Genomic DNA, 27,863 nt, shown 5'->3' with positions numbered 1-27,863 from the left:
TAAGAACTGGTTCCAGCCGCCTGCGGGGCGCAGGGGCACATGGCACCAGCGGCGGTCGCTCAAGGAGTCATCCAGCATGGCCTTGAGTATCTCCAGGGAGGGGACATCCACAGCCTCCCTGGGCAACCTGTGCCAGCATCTCACGGCCCTCGCTGAGGAATTTCTTCCTGATCCCCACTCTAAATCGGCCTCCCTCGACCTTAAAGGTGCTGCTTCTGAGCGCTGAGAGCCCTCCTACAAAGTGCCTGCAGAGGGCAGAGCAGAGGGGCCGTCACCTCCTGCATCTTGCTGGTCAAGCTTCTTTGGATGCAGACCAGGACACGGCTGCCTTCTGGGCTGCTGGTGACCATCGCCAGCACATGTTGAGTTTTTCATCCTTCTCAAGACTGCTCTCAAGCCTCTCCTCGCTCAGCCTATGTTTGTGCTTGGAGTAGCCATGCCCCAGCTGCAGGACCCTGCAACTGGCCTTGTTGAACTTCATGAGACTGCTACGGTCCCACCTCTCAAGCCTGTGCAAGTCCCTCTGGATGGATTCCCTCCCCTCCAGCATGTCAACCAGACCACACAGCTTGGATGTCAATCTGCAGACTTGCTGAGGGTGCCTCAATCTTTCTGTCCTTGTTGCTGACAAAGATGTTAAAGAGCACTAGTCACAAAAGGTGTGATCTCTGCTGCTTTTCCACAAGGTTCATCCCACAGAAACAAGGCATGTGTAGAAGCACATCGTTACACATGCAGCCAGTACATGCCAGGTGGCCTAAAGATTGCCATAGCTGAATAATGTCCCGGGGTTGAATTCCAAGTAAGGCTGGGTTAGGAGTACTATAGATGATTTATGGCTATTCCTTTGCTAGTGCACCAGGTGTTGGTAAATAGTGAGCAGGTGAAGAGACACTTGCAAACATTGACTGTGTTGCATTGCAGTGCTGACAGTGTGCAGTTGCTGGCTTCTTTGTAAAACATGTTGTAGCCCACGAATGAAAAATGATATCACAAACCCTGTGAGGAGAGGCTGAGGGAGCTGGGAGTGTGCAGCCTGCAGAAGGGGGGGCTTAAGGGTGACCTCATTGCTGTCTACAACTACCTGAAGGGAGGTTGTAGCCAGGTGGAGTTGGTCTCTTCTGCCAGGCAACCAGCAACAGAACAAGGGGACACAGTCTCAAGTTGTGCAGGGGGAGGTCTAGGCTGGATGTTGGGAAGAAGTTGTTGGCAGAGAGAGTGATTGGCATTGGAATGGGCTGCCCAGGGAGGTGGTGGAGTTGCTGTCCCTGGAGGTGTGGAAGCAAAGCCTGGATGAGGCACTTAGTGCCATGGTCTAGTTGATTGGATGGGGCTGGGTGATAGGTTGGACTGGATGATCTTGGAGGTCTCTTCCAGCCTGGTTGATTCTATGATCAGACTAGTAGAATACACAGGGGTTTAGTTTCTGTGCTGATATAATTTTGTGGTTGGACTCTCCCTTGGAGGTAGTCTGAATTTTGCTTTTCATTCTGTACCAAGAGGAGCAAACGTGTTGATGAAGCAGCATGATTGACTGAGAAGAACATATGTGTGAGTGGAGTATTGAAATGTAGAGCTGCTTCTTGAAGTCTCTGACCAATACGAGGAGCATCAGTTGCTTTCAATACATTTATGAGGGCTGAGACCTGATATTAGTAACTCCTCAATATCTTTGTTTTGTTCTGTTGTCTGTAATTTTGTGTGGATTTGCCTGTACTCTTGCAGAGTGAATCTAAACATCTCTGTAGGCCATGTCTTTATTGATTGAGTAGGTACAGTGGTTCTACCAGCAGCAGTTTTACTACCCTGCTAAACTATCTTCAGCATGAACAGTGCAATTGATAATGGGTATACAGTAATTTTGCTTCTCTGAAATTAATTACATCTCTTTTAATTTCCCTACCAGGCAAAACATCCATAAGAAGGACAGAAGAAAGCACAGAAGTGTCAAAAACTGCGGTGTAAATTTCACAGGAGGGACTACTCTGAGACATGTAAGTGGAAGGGAGAACTTTTGAGCTCTCCAAATGAGGACTGATGAGGAAATGTTGTTACATAGGCTTAAGCTGTCCTCCCAGTACAGCTCTCCAACACCACGTGTGAGATGTTATTTAACTGTGAGCAGTAAATATCATGATGTAATGAAATAGAATTAATGGGAATCCAGACCTTAGGGCCTTCTGGCAGCTACATTGCTTAGAGTGCTTGGAGGAAGGAAGGATGTGCTTGAAATGGGAGCAACAGGTTCTGTGAAAACAAGAGTAGATAATGTACAGCAAACCCCTGTCACTCATAGCAAACTTGGCAGTGGAAAAAGAGAAGCTGGTGCCAGTAATAAGATGAGTGCTTTAAAAATTAAAAGACCTCTGCATTGCTTTACCTTCTTTCAGCAAAGAGGAAGCAGCAGCTGTTCATTTAAGTAAAAATTAGGCAATGAAGACCTTTATCATCCAAAGCTGAAGTATCTCAGCAACACGTAGTGTACTTCTGTGCAGATGTATGTTGGCATTTTACTGAAAAAGGAGGCGGCTTTCTATCTAATTTTAGATGGGTCCTCATTCCGTTTATTTTTCCTGCTTTGGGTATTCGCCGGCAGAGCTGGAAAAGCCCCAGGGCAGGGCGGGCTGGGAGCTCCTTCTGCGGATTCCTGCTGCCATCTACTGTTCCCTCTTGGGTGCTTCGCACAGGTCGTTTCGTAGACGTTCATCTGCCCTTCTCCTTTCAACTCAGTGAACAGAGTGAGGTTGTCATGTTTTTGAGTGAAATTTGACTTTCCCCTTAAATACTGACATTAAGAAGGGCGTCGGAATTAGTCGCAGTTGTAACTCTGAATCATAGAATCATAGAGCCAACCAGGTTGGAAGAGACCTCCAAGATCATCCAGTCCAACCTAGCACCCAGCCCTATCCAATCAACTAGACCATGGCACTAAGTGCCTCATCCAGTCTTGTCTTGAACACCTCCAGGGATGGCAACTCCACCACCTCCCTGCCACCCCGCGTGCCCTGCCTCTCTGAGTCTGAGTTCAAGAGTTAGATGCATTCTGCAGTCTGTAAAGGCTTGTGAAATACTAACAGAGTGTGAAAGGAGAAAAAATTAATATATAACTTTAATGTAATGTCTGAGTATCCTCTCATTCTAATTTTAGTTTATTAAAAAGGAATGAAAATTTTATTTTTGTCTGGATGGATCCTAACAGTGATCTTGAACATTGATTTATTAACCTCTCAGCCTTAGGAAGAGGAAAAAACCTCACTGGATTTTGCCTTTATCACTTACATAAGTCAGTTTGATGTGAAATTTTAAGCCCTGGTCGACAAGAACTCCTCAGTATCACTGTAGTAAAGCCTGAGTTTATTTAACATTCCCATGTGTCTGGTAGGCAGTTACAGAGCTTTGTGTGAAGTGTATCAGCCTTGGAAACTCCTGTTGTGTTTCTTTTGTGGGCAGTAGCTGCAGCTTTCTGTTACCTCTCAAAACGTTTACCAGTTTACTATCAGTGTATTTATTCACCATGTGCTCTTTTCCAACCTGTGGTATTTTCATCTGAAGTAGAAGCCGTGAGAAGTATCCAGCGCTGCCATTAGATGTCAGCATGACGTTAACCACAACCACCAGCAAAGACAGTCTTGGTTGAGGCATAGGGATTTGTGTCACCTTAGTCTTTATTTTAAAGCCCTTTCTCATAGTTAATTACTTTGCAGTCCATAATGATTACAGGATAATATCAAAGGCTATTCCTGAAATCGTCTTTGATTCTTACCTTGAAGCGTTGCTGGATGTGGAAAGTTTAGCTTCTGAGTCCTGTTTGGAGCTGTTGTACTGTACTGAATTTGATGTGAAACTTTAGCTGCACACAGGCTCTTCTAAGCTGAGTGTTACGTGCTGCCAGCATCCCACAGGAGTTCTGTGTGACAGTTTGGTCAGGAGATGCGATATGGTGCTTTATTTTATTGTGCTTCTCGTAATTTACAATGAACTTTAAGACTTAGATTCTTACATCCCAGAGAAAAGATGACTCCAGGAGGTCCTTAGAGCTGCCTTCCAATACCTGAAGGGATCCTACAAGAAGTCTGGAAAGGGACTTTTCACAAGGGGGTGTAGAGAATGATTTGAAGCTGAGTTTAGACTGGATCTTAGGAAGAAGGTCTTCAGTACAAGAGTGGTGAGACTCTGGAACAGGCTGTCCAGGGAGGCTGTGGATGCCTCCTCCCTGAGGATGTTGAAGGCCAGGTTGGATGAGGCCTCAAGCAGCTAAGTCTAGTTGAGAGGTGCTCCAGTCCATGGCAGGAAGGTTGGAATAGATGATCTGCAATCACAGAATCAACCTCTAAGGTCCCTTCCAACCTAAGCCATTCTATGGTTCTATTTTCCATTGCAGTTTACCACCCAGAGTTTTTAAGGGTGAACTTAACTTTGTTAGGACATCCACTATATATATGGGAAGCACTTCCTCGTGGAAAGGGCAACTAAGACACTGAAATGGACTGCCCAGAGAGGTCCTTGGAGGTCTTTAAGGAAAGATGGGATGTGGCACTTCGTGACATGGTCTAGTCAGTGTAGAGGTGTTAAGTCATAGGCTGGACTTGATGATCTCAGAAGTCTATCCCAGCCTCAATAATTTTATGATTCTATATTCTTTATACATTTATATATATGTATATTTGGTCGAATTTTTAATTGGAACTAGATCTCTGGAGGGCAGGTGTTACTTAACATTATACACTTGCAGTAGCTCTGCCTATATATACATATATATATATATATAAATTTTACTCTGAAAAACAGAGCTTTGAATCAGTTTCTCCTAAAACATCTCCAAGTAATCAAAACCAGGATGCTACTTCAGCAAACATTTCCCACATTAGGGAAGTCTGCATTTCATTGAGTTGCCTATTTTTATACCATGGGGTTATTTGCTTCCTGTGGAAAAAGAATATGGATATGTTGGAATTGGTAATCCCCCCAAATGGGAATGTTTTTCAATCAGGTTTCTTTGCTTCTTCACAGAATGATTTCTCCCACATTAAGATGCATTGTTTAAAATATCTTTGAGCCTGGGAGTTTTATTATTTTCAAGTTGTTTACACTTAGGAAACACATATAAAAAAGTCAGAGCAAAGCCTGCCCCGAGGGAAGCCCAAGTCCTTGTGTTTGCTGTATAAGGAGCAGGGCTCTACAAGCAGGCTGCCTCTCCAGTGGGTTGCTGCTGCTGGGGACATCTGAGCTTTGAATCAAATAAGATAATATGCATACTGCTTGTTGGGGGTTTTTTCCCTGACCTAGCATGCTTCTGATATTAAAAAGTAGTAAGAAAATCTGGTCAAATTTTCAGCATTTTCTGCCAATCTCTGTACAAGCATTAGATGTATTTTTAAAATCTAGCAAATTCTACAGAACTAACTCCTTTAAATTCTCCCTTCCATGCTGTTAAGGGATATTAAGGTCCACAAACACAAATCAAAGTCAGATTAAACTGTCTTCACTGCTGATATTTGCCTACAGAGAATATATTGGAAATATATTTTTCTGAAGTATTTCTTATGATGCAGGGAGTAGGTTCTCAGGACTTGTTACCAGTCCGAGATCTCCTTTCATGGCCCTGGAGCCAGGTTAGGGCAGTCCATCATCAGTCAGTTTGCAGATGACACCAAGCTAGGAGCAGGTGTCGATCTGTCGGAGGGTAGGAGAGCCCTGCAGAGGGACCTTGACAGGCTGGATGGGTGGGCAGAGGCCAAGGGGATGAGATTTAACATGGCCAAGTGCAGGGTTCTATACTTTGGCCACAACCCCAAGCAGCACTACAGGCTGGGGACAGAGTGGCTGAGAGCAGCCAGGCAGAGAGGGACATGGGGGTACTGGTAGAGAGTAGCTGAGCATGAGCCACAGTGTGCCCAGGTGGCCAAGAGAGCCAATGGCATCCTGGCCTGGCTCAGGAACAGTCTGGCCAGCCAGGACAAGGGAGGTTATTCTCCCCCTGTACTCAGCACTGGTCAGGCCACTCCTTGAGTGCTGAGTCCAGTTCTGGGCTACTCAGTTCAGGAGAGATGTTGAGGTGCTGGAATGTGTCCAGAGAAGGGCGACGAAGCTGGTGAGAGGCCTGGAGCACAGCCCTGTGAGGAGAGGCTGAGGGAGCTGGGGGTGTGCAGCCTGCAGAAGAGGAGGCTCAGGGCAGAGCACATTGCTGTCTACAACTACCTGAAGGGAGGTTGTAGCCAGGTGGGGTTGGTCTCTTCTCCCAGGCAACCAGCAACAGAACAAGGAGACACAGTGTCAGGTTATGCCAGGGGAGGTCTAGGCTGGATGTTAGGAGGAAGTTGTTGTCAGAGAGAGTGATTGGCATTGGAATGGGCTGCCCAGGGAGGTGGTGGAGTCGCCATCCCTGGAGGTGTTCAGGCAAAGCCTGGATGGGGCACTTAGTGCCATGTTCTAGTTGACTGGACAGGGCTGGGTGCTAGGTTGGACTGGATGATCTTGGAGGTCTCTTCCAACCTGGTTGATTCTATGATTCTAGGAATCTGGTGCTCTTCACACCCCACTCTTCTCATCCTTTGGCTGGTTGTTGTGGTGAGAGGAATGTAGGAAGCAGCTTGCTTGGTGTTGTGTTGAACTTCCCCTTCAGAAGGAACTGCCAGGGGAAAAAAAAAAAACAAACACAACAATCCCCCCAAAAAAAAACCCAAGAAGTGGAGAAATGGATGTAAGAGTTGCAAATTTCCCAGTGCTCTCAGCTAAGTTTCTCATGAACCCTTTTTGCTATTCCCTCTGCCATTTCACATGCTAGTCACATGCACAAAGGTTTTACTTCTCATTTCTGGCCTTACCCAGAATCCATCTGGCCAGGCAGTGCTCTTTTTGATTTTTCAATATAATGATTTCCTTGCTTCTGTAGATTTGGCAAAGGAGAGAATCTGTGTTTAACAAAACAGAAAAAGCCTTGGGTAATGATTATTGAAAAAAAAAGAAAAAGAAGTAGACCTACTAGAACAAGTCAAAGTCATCAAGGTGCTTTATAGCAGGCAGGGAATGGCACTTTACTGTTCCAGAAGAAATCCTCCTGTTGTGTGTCACTGAAATGACAAGTTTGTCTCGCTCCTGGGTAGCCTGCAGGTTTTACCACTTGTAATGACTGCATCCCAAGAACCTAGGAGCTGAATTGCATTCCAGGACAGTGGCATGCTTGAGAAAATTAGTTTCAGAATAAGAGATTACATTACTGGGGAGGAAAAAAAAACCCAAGCAAACATATGTATTACAATGCTGCACATTTCCCTGTATTTGTGTATTTAATAGTTCTACACTTTCAGATAGAGTAACTGTGTAAGATACTGAAAGCACCACGGGACAAACAGTGCAATCTAAACCTGATGACAAAAGTGACAAAGCCTCTGAGGGTTTTCTGATGCAAATACACTTCTGGCAGCAGCGATTTGACTACACTGAATTCATGAAAGAGCTAAAGGAAACTCTAAGGAAATAAAGACAAACATTTGTATTGCTTCGCTTGTTACTGACAACAAAATTGCCTCCGAGCTGGGGGTCCGGGGCAGCAGAGTGTGGCGAGTGGCATTAGTCACATTAATAGTCTGCAAAACAGTGCCTGTGGAGGGGTTTATCTTCCATGCTGACACAAGCCCCAGCACTGACATGCAGGGAAAGTGCCAGGTCAGCTGTGGAGCTTATTCAGTGCTATTATTATTTCTGAGCCTGTTGTCTGCTAGAAGGTGGTCTGTGAAGCGCTTGTAAATCATCCATAGATCATGCAGGTGCCCGTGGATATGCAGAATGAGAGAAGTGTGGGGAGCCAAAACATGGATTCTGCAACATTTGTGTGCTTTTCCAGAAAGGAAACACCTGTGCCAACAGCAGGCAAAATGGAGTTTTGCAAAGATCAGGCAATGCCAGGGTTTAAAATGCAGATTGGGTTTATACCTTTGGTAGACACAGCATCATTCTTTGTTCATATATATATACTCTGATTAGGTTTTTATACAGACCATGCTTGTGTCAGAATGTTGATGAATTGCCCCACACCTGTGTTCATCACTGGTGTTTTCAGAGTCAGGGCTCATGTGAGACTCAGACACCTGACAGCCTCTGACAGGACATTTGAAGTGCAGTTGGAGCTTGACTGACAGATTTTACTAGATTACCAAAAAAAAAATGTTATTGTCCCCGATGCTCCCTTGTCCCTTGCAGCTTTTCTTTTTCTCTTGCCCTTTTGTTTTCTCAGCCTGTTGCAATCAGTGAGGCTAATCTGTGCCTCAGAGTCAGTTTGCAATTAGAAATAGTCACACAGGTTTCCACAAACAAAAGCTTGTGTCCCACTAGGACAATGACGACATAGTTCAGATGCTGTCCTTTGACTTCAGGGAACATTAATTCTGCTGTGACAGGCTGTGTGTGGGCGAAGGAAGCCACTGCCCCTTTTCCCTTTCTTTGCCACCTTGGAGATGCACTGTAATGATGAAGCTGAAAGCAAGATGCTCCGTGTAACAGCAACACCTCCAGCTAGGCTTCCTTTATTTAACACAAGCACAAAAGACTTGCAAGAGCACTAAATAATGAAAGAGCTAATTGGTGTTTTTGATAATCTAGCATTAAGTAAAGCTGAAAGTTTATGAACAGGTTTGATAGAGAAATGGAGAGCCTCACGATGTGTTTCTATGGAAACTACAGTTAAAGGTTTTATCTGATGAGATTCTAAAAGAGTACAATCTGCCTCTTTTTTTCTGATTTGGGTAGACAGAGGATAAATACAGCAAAGTCAGGATTGCAGAGTGATCTTTGGAAAGATAGCTAATGAAGTGCTTCAGGATGAAAACTGCTGTAGAAATGTAAGGTGACATTTCTGTCTTAGTCACTGCCTTTAAAGATGAGATTTTTAGGGCAGATTGCTGGTAAGAAGCTGCGGCTCAGCAGTCAGTGCATGGGTATGTGCTTCCATTCAGCTGCTGCTGAGATATTTAATTATTTGTACTGAGTGTGAATGTGAGAGTGTGACATCTTGTTTTGAGCTGGCCATAAGTTGTGAAAATCTCCTCTGCACGCCTCTGGTGGTGTCCAGTCCTGACTCATCTCATTTCTGCTTTCCTCGTTCTGCCCAGTCACCTGCAGGTAGATGGATCCCCTGCCCTCCTGATCCACATTTCCCCAGTCCCAGTTTCCCACAGCTCTGGCAGTGGCCTCCTGAGTGTCTGCAGTGCTGAGGCTGGTTTGTGTGCTGAGCTGTGCTTTGTGTGGAGGCTGTGGGGTGGCTGCAGAGCTGTGATGGTGAGGCAGGGTCTGCGCGATTTGTTCCTCGCAGCACAAGTGAGAAGTGCCGGTCAGAGATGAAAGGCACAATTCACTGAGCCACTGTGCTATTCCTGTCCCTGCTTTTATTCACTTGGATTTCACTTTCTTAATCAACATAGATCAGTTCACAGCCGCAGAATTCATTAGGTACAATCTATTCAGCCTCACTTTCTACCAGATCTTTCAGCAGTTCACAACAGAGACTGATCCTCGCTTCATCAAGTTTTTGTTCAGAAGTCAGTGGCACCTCGTGCTAGCTGTGATTAATTCCTTCACAACTCCATGGGCCATACAAATCACTTCATTATGAAATAGCACATGGTCGTGTTTAAAATTGGTAGAGGCTGAGACGTTTTCATCTTTGACAGTCTTCTAATATTGACTGTCAGAGGAAATGAAATAGCATACATAGTCCTGCTTTCATTCCAGGGAGGAAAAATACTGAATTAAGGCTACCTGAATAGTAATAAATGCTGGCTCTCTTCTCACACAAAAGGAATCACAACCTCTGCACGATGGTGGTTGCTCACAAAGCAACAGATGGCTCCAGCAGCCATGAACAAAAGCCCTGGGACTCGACTCTCACCTTTTATATATGTTGCACCTTCTGTATGTATTGTAAAAGCTGAGTACAGCAAGGTGTTTGTAGAGATTACAGCAGTGGAATAAAGACCTTTGGCATGCAGTCTGGGTGTGCAGAACACAGCCTGCTTCACTCTATTCCCCTTGTATAGATGTGAGTAAATTATTAAACAGCCTGACCCAAAATGTAAGAGAAAATTTTTCTAAACAAAGCATCCATTTTACATGTAGCTTCTTTTGTCCAGTCTCAGATGAAGAAATAAGAACCTATCACACACAAAGATTAGGTTTGTTTTTAGGCAAATGGAATACTTGGAATTTTAGAAGGACTATTCTTGAGATTTGAAGACCATTTTTACCAATCCAGAATGCTGTGGGGAGTTTTGGAAGGCACTTTAAAAGGCTCTGTATGTGTGATTTGTCATTAGTTTGTGACAGAGGTAATTAAAACCACTCTTGTGCCCACACACCAGGTCTGTAACTACTTAAGACTGTTTCACACTGACTATAGATTCTCTTCTGAATTGGTGCTAAGAGCAATGTAGAAAACAGCAGAAATTTGTTTCCAATTTAAGGATTTTTTTTCCCCACCTCTTCAGAAAACTCAGAAGTACCTGCAGAATATTTCCTATTGCTTTGTCTCTTCATCTTTTATTGAACTATTTAACATTTGCTGCTAGTTTCCTTTGGGGGATGTATGAAATACTGTTTCACAAGTGTAATGTGGAAAGCAGAGAGCACTGTTTCCAGCAGCAGCCACCAAGCAGCTCTGAAGTTCAGGATTTTTCATTCTGACACAACTTCTTGATACTGGAAATGAAATGCTTTTGCTTTGGCTGCTCTGATTTGTTATTGGAAATGGATTGGCTACAGTGTACCAGGTGCTTAGAGCTCTAGCACAAAACAGAAGGAGTAATTAATGTGAGTTTACATCCTCTTAATAATAGTAACAGTGGCTTAATGGGAGAGAAATTTACTGTCCCCATTGCACAAAACCAAACAGAAATCAGCTGGTGCCAGCAGTGAAATAATTATAGAACAATGACATCACTTTAGCTCTATGAGGCTGTTTCAACTAACTGACTGGAAGTGTCCCAGGAACATATGCACAGTCCCAAAGGGGAAAATGAACCCACAAGTATCCTGCACTTCTGCCCTTCACAGTTCCCCTCTCATTTCACTTCTCTACGCATTCTCCCCAGAATTCTGGATACAATGCAGAATTCTAGAAAGCTAAATTGCTGGCAGAGGACTTGAAAAGGATTAATTATCACCATGCCAAGTTTTTCCTTCCCTGATTTATAACCTGATTGCAGAGACAGAGAGCTTAATCAGTACAGCATCCGATACGGTCGTGACGGTGCTGAAGACTCCAGCAATTCTCGGGAAAGAAGAAAGCTAATTGCTAAGCCAGAAAGTATTGAAACCTGACCTAGCAAGGCCATACACAGTCCCAAAGATGTTTGTATTCTTCCACCCTCCTTTTCTGCCCATATCCTGTATCTGCAAGAAACTGCACCAGCTCCTAAGCATTCCTCTTTCCAGGGTCTGTCTGCTAAGTCTCTCTCTGCAGTTTAATGTCCTTGACACGTTAAGATAGAGGGAGAAATCTGTCACGTGAGGCAGTTGCTTTTCCAAAGTAATTTGCTCAATTACTTCTGCCAAATCAGTGAAAAAGCTCAACAGAGCAGAAATGAGGATGATGAGTTATTTCATGGGAACTGGAGGAAGCACAAAGACAAGTGGGCAGGAGCAGCAAACAGCAGAATGGCTGGTTGAGGCAGAGGGAGATGTTTTGTTATGTGCAAAGAGAAACAAACCTTAATCCAGCATTATCTAGACTGCATGAGGCTATCACAGGATGCACAGCTCTTGACAGAACATGAGCAGGAAAACTGACACCTGTAGGAAAAGGACTTTTCTTTTAAACGAGAATTTGGCAGTCAGTCACTAAGGGCTTTTTCTTCTGGCAGTGCCAAGGGCTTTTTAGCTCTCCTGTGGAAGAGAAGGCAGTGACGGATTGCCCGAGGGGAAAAGAAAAATGGGGAGTCCTAAAACTCATTAAAATGCTGTGGCTCGTTCCAGCATTTAAATAATCTTTGCAGCAAATTTAAATGACTTTAAGCAAGAGGAAATTCTCTGAATAATTATCTTTGACCTCCTAACTTGGTAGGTTAGAAAAGGGAGTGGATGCTTCTAGGCAAAATACAGATACAACACGAAAAGCCTCCCTCAAGCACCTGCAGAGTTGTGACTTTTCCTAAAGCCAGAGTTGCCTGGATCCACTGATCAGTCACTGCCGGGGAGATTTAGGCACTGGGATGGGAGACAGTCCAAAGGGGGCTGAAGATACCACCTGTTTTATTTTGTGGCTTCATCTGATGCTAGGAAGGGAGCAGAATGTGCCTGTCTGTTGTGATGGCAGCAATTTCTCCCCACCTAGGTCTAGCCAGCAAGGCATGGACAAGGCATCATGGAACAAAACACTTTTCAGTCAGGGAGTGGAGCATTTTTCTTTGGTCATTATTCACCACGTTCTGAGACTTGTGTGGCTAAGGAGTGTCTCCTGCATCCCTAGAGAGGTCAGCTTTATTATGCCCATTTTACAAGTGGTTACAGAAGGAAGTTGAATTGATTTCAGGCACGTACTACAAATTACTACCAAGGTTGTAGTAAGCAGAGCATCACTGATTTTAATGATCCCTCTTGCTTTACAACTAGCATCTCAGTCTCTGCCTTGGGATGGAAGGTGGAGTTCCTTAACATGTAAATCCTCTGCTTTTACCTCTGCATTTTAGGAATTGTATCCACACTATCAATATGGTTAACTACAAGTCCTGACTGAGCTGAAATTGCGACAGTAATTCCAAGCATATTATGTGCAGTATTACAGAGTAGAACAGGAGAGTTAGAACACAATGGTTAACCCCATAGGGCCAGCAATAACAGTGTTTAGAAGGAAAACAGAACTCATGAAGCCATTAGGGCCTCTGACTATCTAACTCGGTTGACAAGGTCTAATTGGTTAGAAGGTGAGATCGATTTGATGGCTATGGTTAAATTCCTAGGTACAGTGATGAACTTTTTAAGAGGATATTGATATATTTCATGTATCTCTAATAAAGCACAGTTTTGAGAAGCTTTTACTCAAGCTTTCTTTGGGGCTGGCAAGACAGCTCTTTAGTCAATGACTTTCATTGCCTGCCTCTCTGCAATGTTTGTTGAGCAGCTGATCCTCTCTAATAGACGAGTTTCTGGTATGCCATGCAAAAGAAATATTTGCCTTTTATTTCTACTGCTTTAGCTTCCTATTGAGTACATCTGTTCTTATTAGTCATAGCTAAAGTAACATGAGGGAGCCCCAAGAAGCTATACAGATTTTGGGTTGAAGTTTTGTGACAGATCTATTGCTTTATGACTTCCTACTGGCTTGATTTTTGCCATGTTTTGAAACTGGGTTAGGAGGCAGCATCTTCTAGGATTATTAATGTTAATTATTTTACTTACAGTAAGATGGGGTTTTTAATTTACAACATGAGAGAATTCTGGTGTATGCATAAACCACAGCAGCCTGACTTCAATGCTATTTTGGTATCTCTTTTATTTTTCAGTGGAGCTGGATGAATTAGGAGCAATTATTTTGTGTGGATGTTTCTGGTTTTTTGCATATGGACTCCTTCCTTGGATTTAACTCACGTCAGTTTTCTTTTACTGGGCAAGGTCTGATTGCAGGAAGGAATCTCTAAGGACCAGCAGAGGCCAGGAGGGAGTGAGGCTGTGATTTCCATAACCACTGAGTGTAGTAATCAATATAGAGCCACAGTTAAAACAATCAGAGTGGAATCATGAAGCGCCCCTGACACCTTCAGCATCCTGTGACATCTCTTTCTAAAGCATTGGCCTTTGTCTTGTCTGCCTTCTAGTCATGAATAGTTCCACTGTGCCTCACTGAATTATCTTTCTGTGCCAAAGGGTTGATCTGTCTGTGCTCTGGGTAGGAATATGACTGACAGTGATGTGTGCCTGTGCCCATAGCACAGGATCTTGAGTTGCTAGTGAGATGTATTGAATTAATACGACTAAGAGGGGCAATAGAGGCCTCTTAATCCATTTGGGTTTATCAGTGCCTCGTGTCCCTTGGGCAGAGTGATTTTACTAGCTAAGCAGTTGCTGCAGTGTGCCTCAGTGGTGGATGAAATGATTCCACTGTAGCTCCTGCCTTCCATTAAATCTGCAAAACACTGCTGTGTTCTCTGGCTGACCGTGTGCTGCTACATCAGGTTGTATATTTACTTTACTGTGTGCATACCCACTGGAATGGTGGTGCCATTAGCAGTGTGGCATCTCACCAGCTCACTGCTCCTCTACCAACCTGCACACAGAAAACTATGCTACTAGCAAAAGTCCACTCAGTTGCTAAATGGTTGTCCCTTACTGATACTCCACCTGTTTTGATGCCCTGTATTTAGGGAGTAGACTCTGCTATGAACATCTCTTACACAGCAGCTAAAGATCCATTGTTTCTAAGCCTGCAATCCATTTCCTAAATGACTGTTTTTGTTTAATTTGCAAAAGGCCTGAGGTCTTGTTCCTTGTTAAGTTGTTAGTAAAGCTCCCTCTGACTTTGGTTCGAAGGGAATCAGCAGGGACAATGGGTGAAATACCACTGCTTGTCTCTCCTGTCATATAAAGAACTGTGCCTTAATGGGTTCCAAGCTTTCTCAGCTGAAGTCATCTAGCATTTGGAAGGGATTTATGTTTCTATTTCTTCCTGTATAGATTTTTTTTCCTTTGGCTTTTTCATGTAAGTTTAAAATACCCTGGAAGTGGCTGAACAGTCTGTCCACAGAGATGCCTGCTACACTGAAGTAATTAAAGTTGTGCCAGTGTTTCCACTATAAAATGCATTTCTCCAAGTTTTATTACACAGCTTCAGTAGTTTGTTCTTGTAAACAAAATGTACATTCAGACACAAATTGTTTTGAAACGTGTTTTAAGTGTCTGTTTGCAAATTTTGGAGCTATAACACACTGGGGAGAGACCTGAGCAGTCAGCTGGCTTCTGGCTTTCATAAATCACCAAGAAATGTACTATTTTTCTTAGTCAAATGGTGCAACTTGTACCTAATGAGCCTCACTGCCAGTGGGGATGTTAGGCTTAATATCTCTTTCTACTGTGATTGCAGAGAAACATAAAAAATGAGAAGCATTTCACATGGACTTTCAGCCTTTGTGCCTCCCGAAGCGACAGACATACCAGGAGGTGCATTAAACTACCTTATGAGTTTCTTTCCCCTAACATACTCAAAATCAGAGTTCAATACACGTTTTCCAGTTCAGATTTTTGTAGCTGATGGTTTTTTTTTTTTTGCTTTGCTGATGGTGCAATCAAATTTCCAACTACTTCCTTCCAGTAATCTGCAGAAGGTCTAACAATCTCCACCCAGGATTAAATGTGCCCATTTCCTACTCAGTAAAGTGCTTACAAGGAACATGTTCCTACCACTATGAGAAGTTCTCTTGGCTCTGGGCACTTGTGCAGGGAGCTATTTTGCCCTGCTTGAGTGAGAGCACTTCCTCTTTACCACTGGCTACACACACTTGTGCTCCAGATTGTACTGGCAGTATCCCTACATGGCTTTTCAAGTGCTCTAACCTGTGACAAGAAATCACTGTGTACTCATTCTTTCTTTGCTGGAGTTCCACAACAGTTTGGTTCCTGTACATTCATGCATTCAATTTTTACTGTTATGCATAGGTTAAAAGTTGCATCTAGGCTTAGTCAGTTGTAGATGATGGGAGCAGCTGGTCAGAAGTTAGAGAAATCTGGTGTCATTTTCCATCATTTTCACATGGAGAGTTCAGCTTTTCTCTAGTCATTTAAAAGAAGCATGAAATAGATGCTGATGTTTGCATCTGGCCTTAAACAGTTCCAGTCTTCAGGTTTTCCTTACTCACCTGTTGTGAGACAAGGTTTTCAGCTGCAGCACTAGAAGCTGCTGGGACACACTGGTAACCTGCTGTTCCCTAGGGTTGTGGGACACACTTTCATGTGAATTTCCCACGTTCTCTTCAGCACCATTAGCTCCTCAGAGGCAGACAATGGGCTTGACTGTAGTGACAGCAGGTGGATTCCTCCTCTGCTGAGTGCTCAGTGATCTCTAGATCAAGGAGAGGGACTTTTCATAAGGGTGTCTTGCAATAGGAAAAGAGGGAATGGTTTTAAGCTGAGAGAGAGTAGATTTAGACTGGATCTTAGGAAGAGGTTCTTCAGTTCTCAGGGTGGTTAGACTCTGGAATAGGGTGCCCAGGGTAGTTGTGGATGCCTTCTCCCTGGGAGCGTCTAAGGCCAGGTTGGACAAGGCCTTGAGCAGCCAAATCTAGTTGAGAGGTGTCCCTGCACATGGTGGGGAGATTGGAGTAGGTGATCTCTAAGGTCTCTTCCAACCTAAGCCATTCTATGAAGAAGGAAATTCAGACAATAGGCAAGAGCAAAACAGATTAACAGGAGAGGGAATCAAAGCAGGGGTAAGAATAATCTAAACTTTGAGTGGGTGGTACAAAAGAGAGAAGAAGCTATTTCAGTCTACTCTATACACACATACATAGCTTTCTAAATATTTTTAAATGTACTTAATCTAAGCCCATTAATTAGTATGGAGAAATGGAAATGAAAATACTTCCCCCCTGGTCCCATTCTGTGGCCAGTTTGGTCTACCCTAATCTGCCATAAGAAAAAGCTGTTTGTCAGAGAAGTGTTGTCCTTTTCAGCAGTTATGAGCCATGGTTCTCTGCTTGTCATTGATAAAATTATTTCATTGAAACTTGGAAAAGGAACAAAAAAGGTTAAAAAAAAGGGTAAGGCCATTCTTCAGTTTACTTGAGAACATTTCACTTGAAATGACATCATAGAATTGTCTCTGGGAGAATAAAGGGGTAGAGGAGAAATCTTGCCCTTTGCTATGTGTTATTTTATTACTTCCTTCTCCCAATTTCACTCTGTGTCCTTTTGCTTTCTCCCTCTAATGTGGCAAAGCTTGGCAATAAGCCTAATGTCAGTTCCCCTCTCATAGCTGGAAATGTCTAATGAGGCAGCACATCCTTGCATTAGCTGCTTTCCTCCCCTCTACTCCAGGCAATTTCTTCAGGGTTGGCAGAGTCCAAAATCTGAACAGGTCCATCTTTTGCTCTTGAGGGACATACTTCTCTGGGGGTTTAATTACCAGTGAAAAGAGATGTTGATAAGGAAAGAGAAGTTCAGTTTTTCACCTAGGATACTGTTTATGTTGAACTTCAGTCTTTGCAGTCTCATTTCTTTTTGCCTTAACAGCTGCCCCTGTGCCTGCTGTATTCCACCAGCTGCTTTAGTGCTGTGCTGAAAATTCAGAGGAGGCTCAGTTGCATGCAGTGCTCAGAACAACTCTCGTACAAAGTTTTCAAGCAGATTCCTTTCATCACCCTATCTCCAGGCAGCCTCTAACCCATCAGGATGGAGGTACAGTCAAAGAGGCTCCCTATTGTTAGCACATTCTCTGCAGATTTTTCATCCTTTTATTCCCTCTGCATCTCTGTGGCACCAAAATGTCTCAAACTGTTACTTAGCTTAAGTGCAAATGACACGTTAACTCATTTTCCCTTCACTAACAGAAGCCAGAAGACAAAGTCTTCATCCAGTAGGGCTTCTGTACTTCTGGACAGACCTCAGTAGGCAGCTTCCAACACTCGGCAATCTTAAGGGGTGTTTGCTCAGCAGAGAGGAGGGCAGCTTCCTACTCTAGAGTTTGATGTGTCAGCATCAGTGTCTTTGTCTTTCCTACAGCCAAAAGAGCAGCATTTCTTTCTGCCACGACACAGTGTAAGCAGGTGCTTCCTGAGCTGTGCCACCCATCCACCTCATGATGTGAAACAGCTTCAGGTGTCAGAGTACAGTGCAGTATGGGATCTCTGGTGCTAACACATTCATGATCTTGTTCATTCTCAGGCCTTGCAATGAACGTGGAGTGCCACTAGACCTAGCCAAAAGTCATTAACTTTGAGAAACAACAACAACAATCCTCTTACAAGACTTTTATGATACCAGAAAAGTTAGAAAGACTCAAAGGAGAAAATTAAGATGTTAAAGACTATAGTGCTAATAATAAAAATGGCCCAATTAAAATGAGTCAGACAAACTTTTACAGCAGGTTCTATCCTGCTTTAATGGCTGGGATTTGCTGTCAGCAAACTCCATCTCCTTGAGACTGATATAAATACAGACATAAAATGTCAAGTTTGACAGGTAGCATTTCATATCAAGCACTGTCTTGCTCATTGTATTCTCTAGTCACTACCAAACTGTAAACCCTTCTTTTCAGTCAGTTCCAAGCCAAATGTTCATTGAAGAAATTTAATGAGTTCAAAGATCTACCTGAAAATCAGTATTCCAATTATTTTGCAAACCAAGATGAGGCAGTGAGCCTTCTGTGGAACTTCTAACTGTGCTGTGGGATGCAGGAAGGGTGAAATGCAAGTGGCTGTATGTTGCTCATGTTTTACATCTGAAAACCACTTGGTTCATTCAGGAAAAGCTTTCAAACATAACCTGGAATTTCTATTCTGGGTTTAGCCACTGTGTGGACTCTGCTGTGTTCATTACCAAAGTGAATTTTGCAAACAGCTAGAGATGGACGAAGTGCTTCTTAATGTGCTTAACCTCCACAGGCACCTACTGCCAGAGGTTTTACAAAAGGAGGGTCATTCCCTGGCTGCTAATGGCATGTTTCTACAAGCCAGAGCTCATCAGCTGTCTGTCTTGTGTCTGATGGTGTTATTCAGATGCATTATTAGTTGTCAGAAGTGGCCTTAATGCTGTGTGATCATCAGAGCTGAAAGAAAAGTGTATTGTATGTCCCAGGAGGTCATGTTGTTGTTTTCTCAGGGAGATTTTCTCCCTCTGACGTGAGCAGGTTGGTCTATTTAGTGCATTTCTAACATCTGTACTAAAGACTGAATGGGGACAGGGAGACATTAGGAGCCATCCTTGCATTGTCTTGTCTAAGCAGTTCTGAAGCAGGAGTAAGACCTTGCCTTGCTCTGATGTTTTATGATGCAAGCCTGGAATTTTGTCATGAAGAGTGGTTTTGGTGGTGGAAAAAGAATAATACTTAAACCCAAATTCCTTCTATTCTGTGTGGCTGAAGAGTGCAGCAAAGGGCTGCTGCTTGCATGTAACTGGGTTTTCCTTTTTAAGATTCATCTAAACCAGTCTTGGTTATTTCTGTTCAATCAACTCACCATTCACAGGTACTGGAAAGGAAGAAAACCCTGGACAGCAAGGCAAACAGGCTGCTTGTCTAGGGAGTGAGAGGATTTATCAACAAAAGGAACCCGAGGCAATTGAAATAGAACACCTTGCATGGTCAAAAGGACAAACAGATATTAGAAGCAGGATGTAAGGTCCTTTCATATGAGAAAGAATGTAAATGCCATGAAGATACATGTTATTTACACAGGAATGGATTAGGTGGCTAAATTGCCGTAGAAGGTTTGACAATATGAATGCAGTTGAACAGAAGATTAGAGCATTATCTAGACACTCTGCAGAGTAAAGCAAGGAGAGGAAGCTGCAAAAGCCAAACCCACCAAGACGGCAGTGAAATGCATTTCCATGTTTCCTAGTTGTAGCCAGGTGGAAGTCAGTCTCTTCTCCAAGACAACCAGCAACAGAACAAGGGGACACAGTCTCAAGGCTGAATGTTAGGAGGAAGTTTTTGCCAGAGGGAGTGATTGGCTTTGGAATGGGCTGCCCAGGGAGGTGGTGGCGTCACCGTCCCTGAAGGTGTTCAGGAAAAGCCTGGATGAGGCACTTAGTGCCATGGTCTGGTTGATTGGCTAGGGCTGGGTGCTAGGTTGGACTGGATGATCTTGGAAGTCTCTTCCAACCTGCTTGATTCTGTGATTTATGATTCTATGTCCAGTACATTTGGAACTAATGATATAAAGAGGAGTAGGAAGTTCCTAATGTACTCCCATACTTCTTTTTCTTCTTCTGTATCAGCTGCTGGGGTCTCTTCAGAGTATGCTTTCTCTTTTTTTGTGTGTATAGAGCCATAAGAGCATAAGGTATAGTAGATGTTGGAGTGGACTTCAAGAAGTCTCTGGTCCAGGTTCTTGTTGAAGCAGGGTGAGCTGTAGGGTCCAATTAGGTTGCTCAGGGCTCTGTCTTATCTGGTATTGAAGACCTCCCAGGATGGAAACTGGACAACCTGCTTGGAATGGTCAAAGGTAGTAGCATGGGAAAATGGAACATGTAAAAGCCAGAGATGGTTCTCCAGCGAGCTCTGCTGCGGCTGCTGCTGAAGCGCCCACAAGAGGGAGTTTAAAGCCTTGCCTATGGGCAGACAACAGCAGCAGGAATGCGCCATCCTCCAGCGGGGCTGCAGCTGCCTTCCCCCGGCAGTCAGGTGCGCAGCAAGGACGGTGAAGCCTCCTGCTCTGCGGGCAGGGAGCCCTGCAGCTGCGGGCAGGCAGTCCCCGGCCGCCATTCTTTCGTCCTTTAGCTCCGGCTTCGCCCTCACCTTTGCGTTGCGTGGCGGACAGGTAGCTGCATGCCAGGCATCTGCTGCGTGTCCGCTCAGCACTTACTTGTCACCTGGCTGGTGAAAGGAGTGCTGACAGCCTTCTCTGAAGAGAATCATGGTTAACCCCTTCGCTGCCAGCCCTCCCCTGCAACTCTTGTGCTGCGTCTGTGCCACTGGGGCCAGCCTAGTTCTGCTTCCCATCGACACAAGCGAATCCCATCACCAGTTCTCTGAGCTGGTTCCTTTGAGGAACTGTGTGTCCACAGTGAAAGCAGCTGGGATAGAAGTCATGTTCCTTGTGAGAATTCATTCCAAAGTAGTAGTGACTGAGATTGTTTCACAAGTTTCAGAGAATTTGGCATATTTCTTTTTCAGGATGGGTGACCCCGAGAAGCACTAAGGCTCCTCAGTAAATGCATCAGAAAGGGCACAGCCCAGGCAGAGTCTGGCTTCAGAGCACTATTCCACTGCCTGAATCTGAACCTGTTACACTGGGGAGCTGTGAAAAGCTGTTTCTTCTGACTGTCCTGGTGACATCGTTTCCCCTCCCCTGCCATTTTAACTAGAAATAAAATGAAAGGTTAAAGTGCTTGGAGCAATTCTGTAGACTCCCTGCCTCTTGATAGACAAATGCAAAGTGCTATCAGCTAAATCATCCTTGATCAGCCTCACTGTGTGTAGCTCTGGAGTCACTCTCCGAGGAGATGCAGTGTGTGAGGGAAGGGCTTTTGATGAGAGAGTGCTGGTCTGCAAATGCTAAGAAGCTTCACCTAACACTGGTCACTTCTGAGCTTTTACATCGGAGGCAGATGCCTGCACCATCTGTTGTTCAGGTGTGTTTTTCATCCTCTGACTAGGGGGAATTAGTCCAAAAGCTTAGTGTAGTCAGAGGGAAGTACAAGGATGAATATCAGATGGGTTTATGGCCTTGAACTGACAAGGCAAATAAATGATACTGATTGATACTGAAAGGCTGAGCTGTAAGGAAGCCAGGAATGGTCTCACTCTTCACCCTTCAGCTGCAACTCTTCCCCACTTCTGGGTGCTTCCAGAACATAGTGTGCTTGGGAAGGTGAAAAACATAGGGTCAGACTTTGAAAGTTATTCTGAGCAATTGATTATGATAATAGGGATGCTGTTCTCCTTGTTGAAGTTATTTATACAGAGAACAAGTCAGAGCACAGTCATATCATGCCAGCCAGCTTCTCCACTTCTGAGCTGCAAATTGGTATAAATAAAATAAGAAAATTAAAGAGCCTTGAATTCAGTCAATTTGAAAAAGACTCTCCTCAGGATGAAAGTAAGGAATAAAGGAGGAAGCCTCTCTCTGCTGAACTTCTCTGAAGCACTAGATCCAAAAAGGGGCTTGCATTAATAAAAGCTAACTGCTTTTAATCCATTGTAAGGCTGCACTGTTATGAAAGACCTTCTGGCTGAATTACACATTCACTTATGTTTAACCAGAAAATCCATTAGAGGCACAGAGGCCACAGAGGAAGATCTTCATTTCAGATCGGATAAAAGGAGGCCAAGGCTGAACCACCAAGAATAAGCAGCAGAAGCTTAAAAACGAAGAGAATGGAATTAAGGAACTCAAAGGAATATGAGATGACTCAAAGGCCAAAGGAAGGCTGTGATGAAAGCATTGTCTTTCTGATGCCAGGGAAGAGAGATGACCTGTACACTGCTCTGCATTAATGATTTTAAATTAATGTTTTCTTTTCAGGTAATGAGTATGATTTCAGGAACACTGCCCAGTCATTAGCTTTGACCTGTGTAAACTTACCTGCTTTTTTCTTCCCAGACAGAAAAGCCTACCTTCTTAAACCATTAACAGGGGGAAAGGCTCTTTCTATGGGCCCTTCTCCAGTGCAGGCTCTCTGGAACTCTCCTACATCACGAGGGGAGATTTATGTCCTTAACACTGCCTATAGCGTGCACAGCTTGACGCAAGTGCTGCCCGTGTGTTCAGAAAGGTCTCCACAAGAAGCATTTCTGTTTTCATACGAAGACAAATGCAATTACTTCCAGCTAAGTGCCCTTCCTGCTTAAACAGCTCACTCAGTGTTGATTTAGGAGAATGGTTATTAGATGTCAAACGCATACTCCTTCAGATCAAAATCGTATTCCTCTTGGCCGAAGATGAGTGAGGTTTACTGCAGGGTAAATCTCACCATTGGTAATCCTATATTTACATGGGGTTCTGCTCTGTGGGGAGGAATTGGTTTCTCCTCTAAAGAAATACACTCTCTGTGTGGTTATTCAGTGGAGTTTGTCAGCGTATTGGAAGGATATGACCTGCCCAAAACTTCTGCTTCTGTTAATATGGTTTCTTTTAGCAGCATATCTTTTATTAGTGTGGCCTTTCAGTATCTTTAGGGGGCCTATAAGAAAGCTGGGGAGGGACTTTCTAGAATGTCAGGGAGTGATAGGACTGGGGGGAATGGAACAAAGCTAGAAATGGGTAGATTCAGAGTGGATGTTAGGAAGAAGTTCTCCAGCATGAGAGTGGTGAGAGCCTGGAATGGGTTGCCCAGGGAGGTGGTGGAAGCCTCATCCCTGGGGGTGTTTAAGGCCAGGCTGGACAAGGCTCTAGACAGCCTGATTTAGTGTGAGATGTCCCTGCCCATGGCAGGGGGGTTGGAACTAGATGATCTTTTAAAATAAAGCCAAATAACTTCCCCTGTTTATTGGTGATACAAATAGCAGCAATATATATATATATGTTCTAAACTAAATTTAGGAATCCTCATTTTAAAATAGGAGGCATCACTGGCTGTGAGTTTAGAGACAAGTCAGCAGAGATTCTGTGGTAAATCAGTTTATGAGATTCCTCCAAAGCTTCTGTAACCCTGCAGCCAGCATAGCTCAACATCTTTTCTCTTTGTTAAAGAGAACACTCGAATCCATTAGTTAATTCAAGCTGAATAAACTCTGTGGTGTTTTTCTGCCAAATACTATAAAAGGGAATATTGAATTGTTCCTTGGAAAAGCCTCTAGGACCTGTCATGTCTGCTCAGTACTTTTTTACTAAGATGCAGATATGCTCCTGTGTTCCATGAACCATGATAATCTGAGGTTTGTTCCATATGACAAAGTAAGCATAGGAGCCTGATGCTTCCTCAAATGACAAACTTCAAGTGTGGTGAATCCAATGGCAGTGCTCATGAACTGCAAAGTTCTGGAGTTCCACCTGATGGTGATTATTCCTGGATACAGATTTAGTTTTGTCTAATTTGCCTTGTTAGCTTTTCCTTCAGGTCCCTGGCAGCAGCTGCTTTGCCAAGAAGGTAGAAGTGATGATGAAAGAAACTTTTATTGAATGATACTGAGAGCCTTGGGGCTGTTTAGTCTTGAGAAGAGAAACCTGAGAATCTGATCAATGTGTACAAATATCTGAGGGGTGGGCGTCAAGTGGATGGGACCAGTCTCTTTTTGGCAGTAAGACAAGGAGCAATGGCTACAAACTGAAACATAGAAAGTTTCATCTCAACATGAGGAGAAACTTCTTTACAGTCAGGGTGACAGAGCACTAGAACAAGCTGCCAAGAGAGGTTGTAGAGTCACCTTCTCTGGAGACCTTCAAAACAAGCCTGGATGTATTCCTGTGCAAACTACCCTTTGGCAGGGGGCTTGGATTCGATGATTTCTGGACATCCCTTCCAAACTCTAATGTTCTATGATTCTGTGATGACCCATGATACAGTTGTGCTCAGCTCTTCATGGTAATGCTGTGTAAAATGTCCTCCTTCAGCAGGTCTCTGGCATGAGCAGCATAACAGGGGCTGCTATCTGATGGAGAAACCTCTCGCTGCAGCTGTTCAGAGCAATTCATTACCATCTGAGTTATTAATGACCCTACCACACTAACTCATTTCATCTCATTTCAGAGAGATGCAGCATCCTTACCAGGGAAAGGGGAGCATAAGAGAAGTTAGACAGGAGAAAAGAGAGGATCACTGGAAATGTTGAAGTTTTAGAGTGTTACAACACTAAGCAGTGAAGCAGCACTCTTGTGTGCTTCAATACACAGCACTTGGCATCTGCTACGAAGGTCAGAAAACAGATTACCCAAGCTGTTTTCTCTAGCTAGTTAAAATATGGTGAATGGCTGGAAAATTGGCCAAAGAAATATTACAGGGCATGGATGAAGGCAGATCTTGGCAGAGGCTGTTACACTGAGGCTGTCAAAAGCAATCAGGCAAAAGCAGACTGACACTTCTCTGTGCAAAAGGCACCGGAGAAAGAGCAAGTGCAGTGTATACAGGAGAATGTGCCTGAAACCTTTGGTGCACTGTGAAGCCACAAAAGGTGAATATTCACATTTGTCTGACTGCTCACAGACCCTGTCATGTCATCTGTTTGTAGAACAAATCCATCTCTGCTTAGTGCTCCTCCTTTTGTCTGTATTCTGCTCAGCCTGACTAATCAGTACATCAGAGCACAAAACTTTTCCTCCAAAGCAAAACATGTGAACAATAAACAACAGGTCTCCTTTATATGGCAGTAATGTAGAGGCATTGGCACATATATGGACTTGGAGCTGCTCAGCTGTTGGCAAGCAGTTGCTCTACAGTGCAGTCTACCATTTGCAAGCATGGCTGTAATGAGATTTTACAGATAGGATTTCTCCATATTTAACTTCTGTTGTGTGCATCCAGATAGTGAAAGATCATCCAGGGAGACCTTTTTGCCACTGGAATACCAATGTCTTTTTTTCCCCCCTTTGTCCTGGTTTGAAAGTTGATGCCATTTTTCTATGACTCTCTGCTATCTTTATATAACTCAGGTAATATTTCACAAGCATTTGAATGGACAATGGTGCTGTCAAGGACTGTGGTGCTGCTTCCCACATCACATTGCTAAGCAACATACAATATAACAGCACGATACCCTCCTGCAGTTGGTGAGAAGTCAAGCTCAAATATTCAGTAAAATTATTCTGATCTGCTTTTCCATCACAAAGGATCCACTTGTTTCAGCACAGAAAGATTGGTATTAATAGGAATAAAACCACACAAAAGTTGGAGATTGCTTTTCTCAGATTCCTAAGTACTAAATACATATACATTAATACACTTTTTTCTTACTTAACTTCCAAGAAGTTAGTCTTTGCCACACAGCCACTCGTGTGGCTTTCACTGACTTTGACAAATCTTGCTCTTAAAGCTTCAGTTAAATACAATGCTCCAACTTTGAAGCAATTTTGTCTGCTTGATGCTTCAAATGACACGTGCCTGAATACCTTTCATACCATCTGCCTGAAACACAACCTGTGAGGTGAAATCTCAGTTTATCTCATGTATTCCAAGCTCCTCTGCCTAGAGCCAAGCTAATTAGGAATTGGAAGGAAAAAAAAAACTGATCTGTAATCCAATTTATAACTGCACGTCTGACATTTCATCATGGAGACCACTTTTGCCAGCTGATCTCATCTCTGTAGAAACCAATGCACACTCAGTTCAGGCTTTCTTTATATCTGTATTTTAAATGAGTTAACAGGATCATCACTCAAAATGTTACCTCCTTTGTAAAATATAGCATCTCTTTAAAACACTCCAGTACACCATGAGAGGCACTTGCAGACTTAATAAAGCCTTTCCTACTAGTTGTTTCTGACTGGCTTTTAAAAGCCATCAGTAGCAGTTATTCTTACTGTACCCCAAGTATGCAAAACTTTCAGGTTGTTGCTTTGAAGAACTGGTTTAGCACTTTACTATTAGCATTAGCCACTCTGAGAGGGATCAAAGGACTTTGCATTATTAATCTTGTGTCTTAAAGAGTTAGAGCATGAGGTCAAAATCAGTGTTCTTTCCAGTAATGAAATCAAGAACTGTGAAGTATCAAGCAAGACAGTACGGGCAAACCCAGCAATGTGGAACAGGAGTCACTTAGAGTGCTTCAAGGAGTTCTGCTAAGAATGGCTGGGACTGAGCTGGTGGAAGTGAGGGACTCTGGCTCTTTGAGAAGTCGTTTCTCAAGAGGAAGCTTGTGCTGCACAGCTGATCCTGCTTGGGCAGGGGGCTTGGACTTGATGATCTCTGGAGGTCCCTTCCAACCTCTAATACTAAGTGATTCTGTGCACAGAGGTGGTCTCCCTCGGCTGGGTGTGGAGTCTGAGGTTTTCAGTGCTGCTCCTCTGATAGCCAGAATAGTGCCAGGACCTTTTCTTTTCCCCAGTGAGTGCCAGCATCCCTGTTGTTACAGGCTGCAACATGAGAGAAGGCCTAAATCTGGACATCTCACTTCTTCCCCAGCGATCTCCATTGCCACATCTTAACTTTGAAAAGAGAGACAAAGTTTAGGAAAGATCTGTACCTTTGGCAGGGTAGTCAGCTCTCTAGGTGGCACTTGACAGAAAACAGGGGCTTTGAGGATAATAATAGGGTGAGACAGAGCAGCTCAGTATGAGAAATGGTCTTCATTTGAACAAGGGCAGAGTAAACAGATTGGGCGATAATGCTGAATGCCATGCAATTTCCTTTTAAATTAGCAGATGGGGAGGGAAAGGAGTATAAAAGGAAGTGAGAGAAAAGAAAGAAGCTAATGATGAATGTTGAACGAGAACAAAATGTTGCCAAGACATCAAGAGAGAATAATTGATGAAGAAAGGGAAATTAAATTGTTGCTTCATATGGAAGCTCAAAGAGCTTTGGACCCCTGGCTCCAATGGCTAAGGTGGACTTTATATAATCCTGTGGGAGACTGGTTTTACTGACAAGCCCATTGTGGGATGTGGGGAGGATTTTGTTTGATGATGGAAGAGACCTGCAGCAGAAGAGAAGCCCGACAGGATATCAGCCTGTGCAGGCTGAAGGGCATTTCCTAGAATCAGGCAAAGCTCTTTTCATCTGATGCTAAAATTACTCTATGAAGTGATGGGAAGCGATTACAGAAATTTGTTGTATCTCCTAGTTAGAATAAGAAGGCAAACCAGGACACTGTTAAATCAGATAAAAATAGACTGCCAAAGAGGAAGCAAAAATGTACTTTAGATTCTTCCTACTGTTCTAATAATTTCAGTTACTCTGATAAACCTAGAAGAGAGAGCTGGAGAGTCTGAAGATGATAATACTGCACAAGGAGAGGAGTACACATATGGCTGCAGATGATGTTGAACAGTAAGTAGGATCAGCAGCTGAATCTTAATGCAGTTATATACTGCAGTAAGTCAGACATGGTAATTCCAGTTACTGCACACGTGGTGTGCACAGGGCTGTGTGTTCATGGAAGTAGAGCAGAAAAGCTGATTGGAAGGGCTTTGGGTTTGAATATGCTTGAAAACATGCACTATTTAATAGGTGTTTCCTTAAAACTAAGCCAGCTGGAGCAGCATTTCCTAACCTGTGTGGTCCATGGACTGTTCATGTCTCTACCCTAGCAGAAGATGGTGTGGGAAATAGTAATAAAAGCCCAAATGCACAGC

At 43.6% G+C, this 27,863-nt stretch overlaps 1 long non-coding RNA gene across 1 annotated transcript; it reads left to right on the top strand.

The window, feature by feature from the left end:
* The first annotated feature begins 39 nt into the window (after positions 1-39).
* Positions 40-9,804, top strand: LOC135190157 (uncharacterized). The gene is made up of 3 exons (XR_010308435.1): positions 40-659; positions 1,907-1,994; positions 9,727-9,804. It is a non-coding gene; the product is annotated as an uncharacterized LOC135190157 (long non-coding RNA).
* The last annotated feature ends 18,059 nt before the right edge of the window (positions 9,805-27,863 follow it).

Source organism: Pogoniulus pusillus, chromosome 35 (genome assembly GCF_015220805.1).
Source record: "Pogoniulus pusillus isolate bPogPus1 chromosome 35, bPogPus1.pri, whole genome shotgun sequence".
Classification (NCBI taxonomy): Eukaryota; Metazoa; Chordata; class Aves; order Piciformes; family Lybiidae; genus Pogoniulus; species Pogoniulus pusillus.
This window is presented reverse-complemented; position numbering and strand designations above follow the sequence as displayed.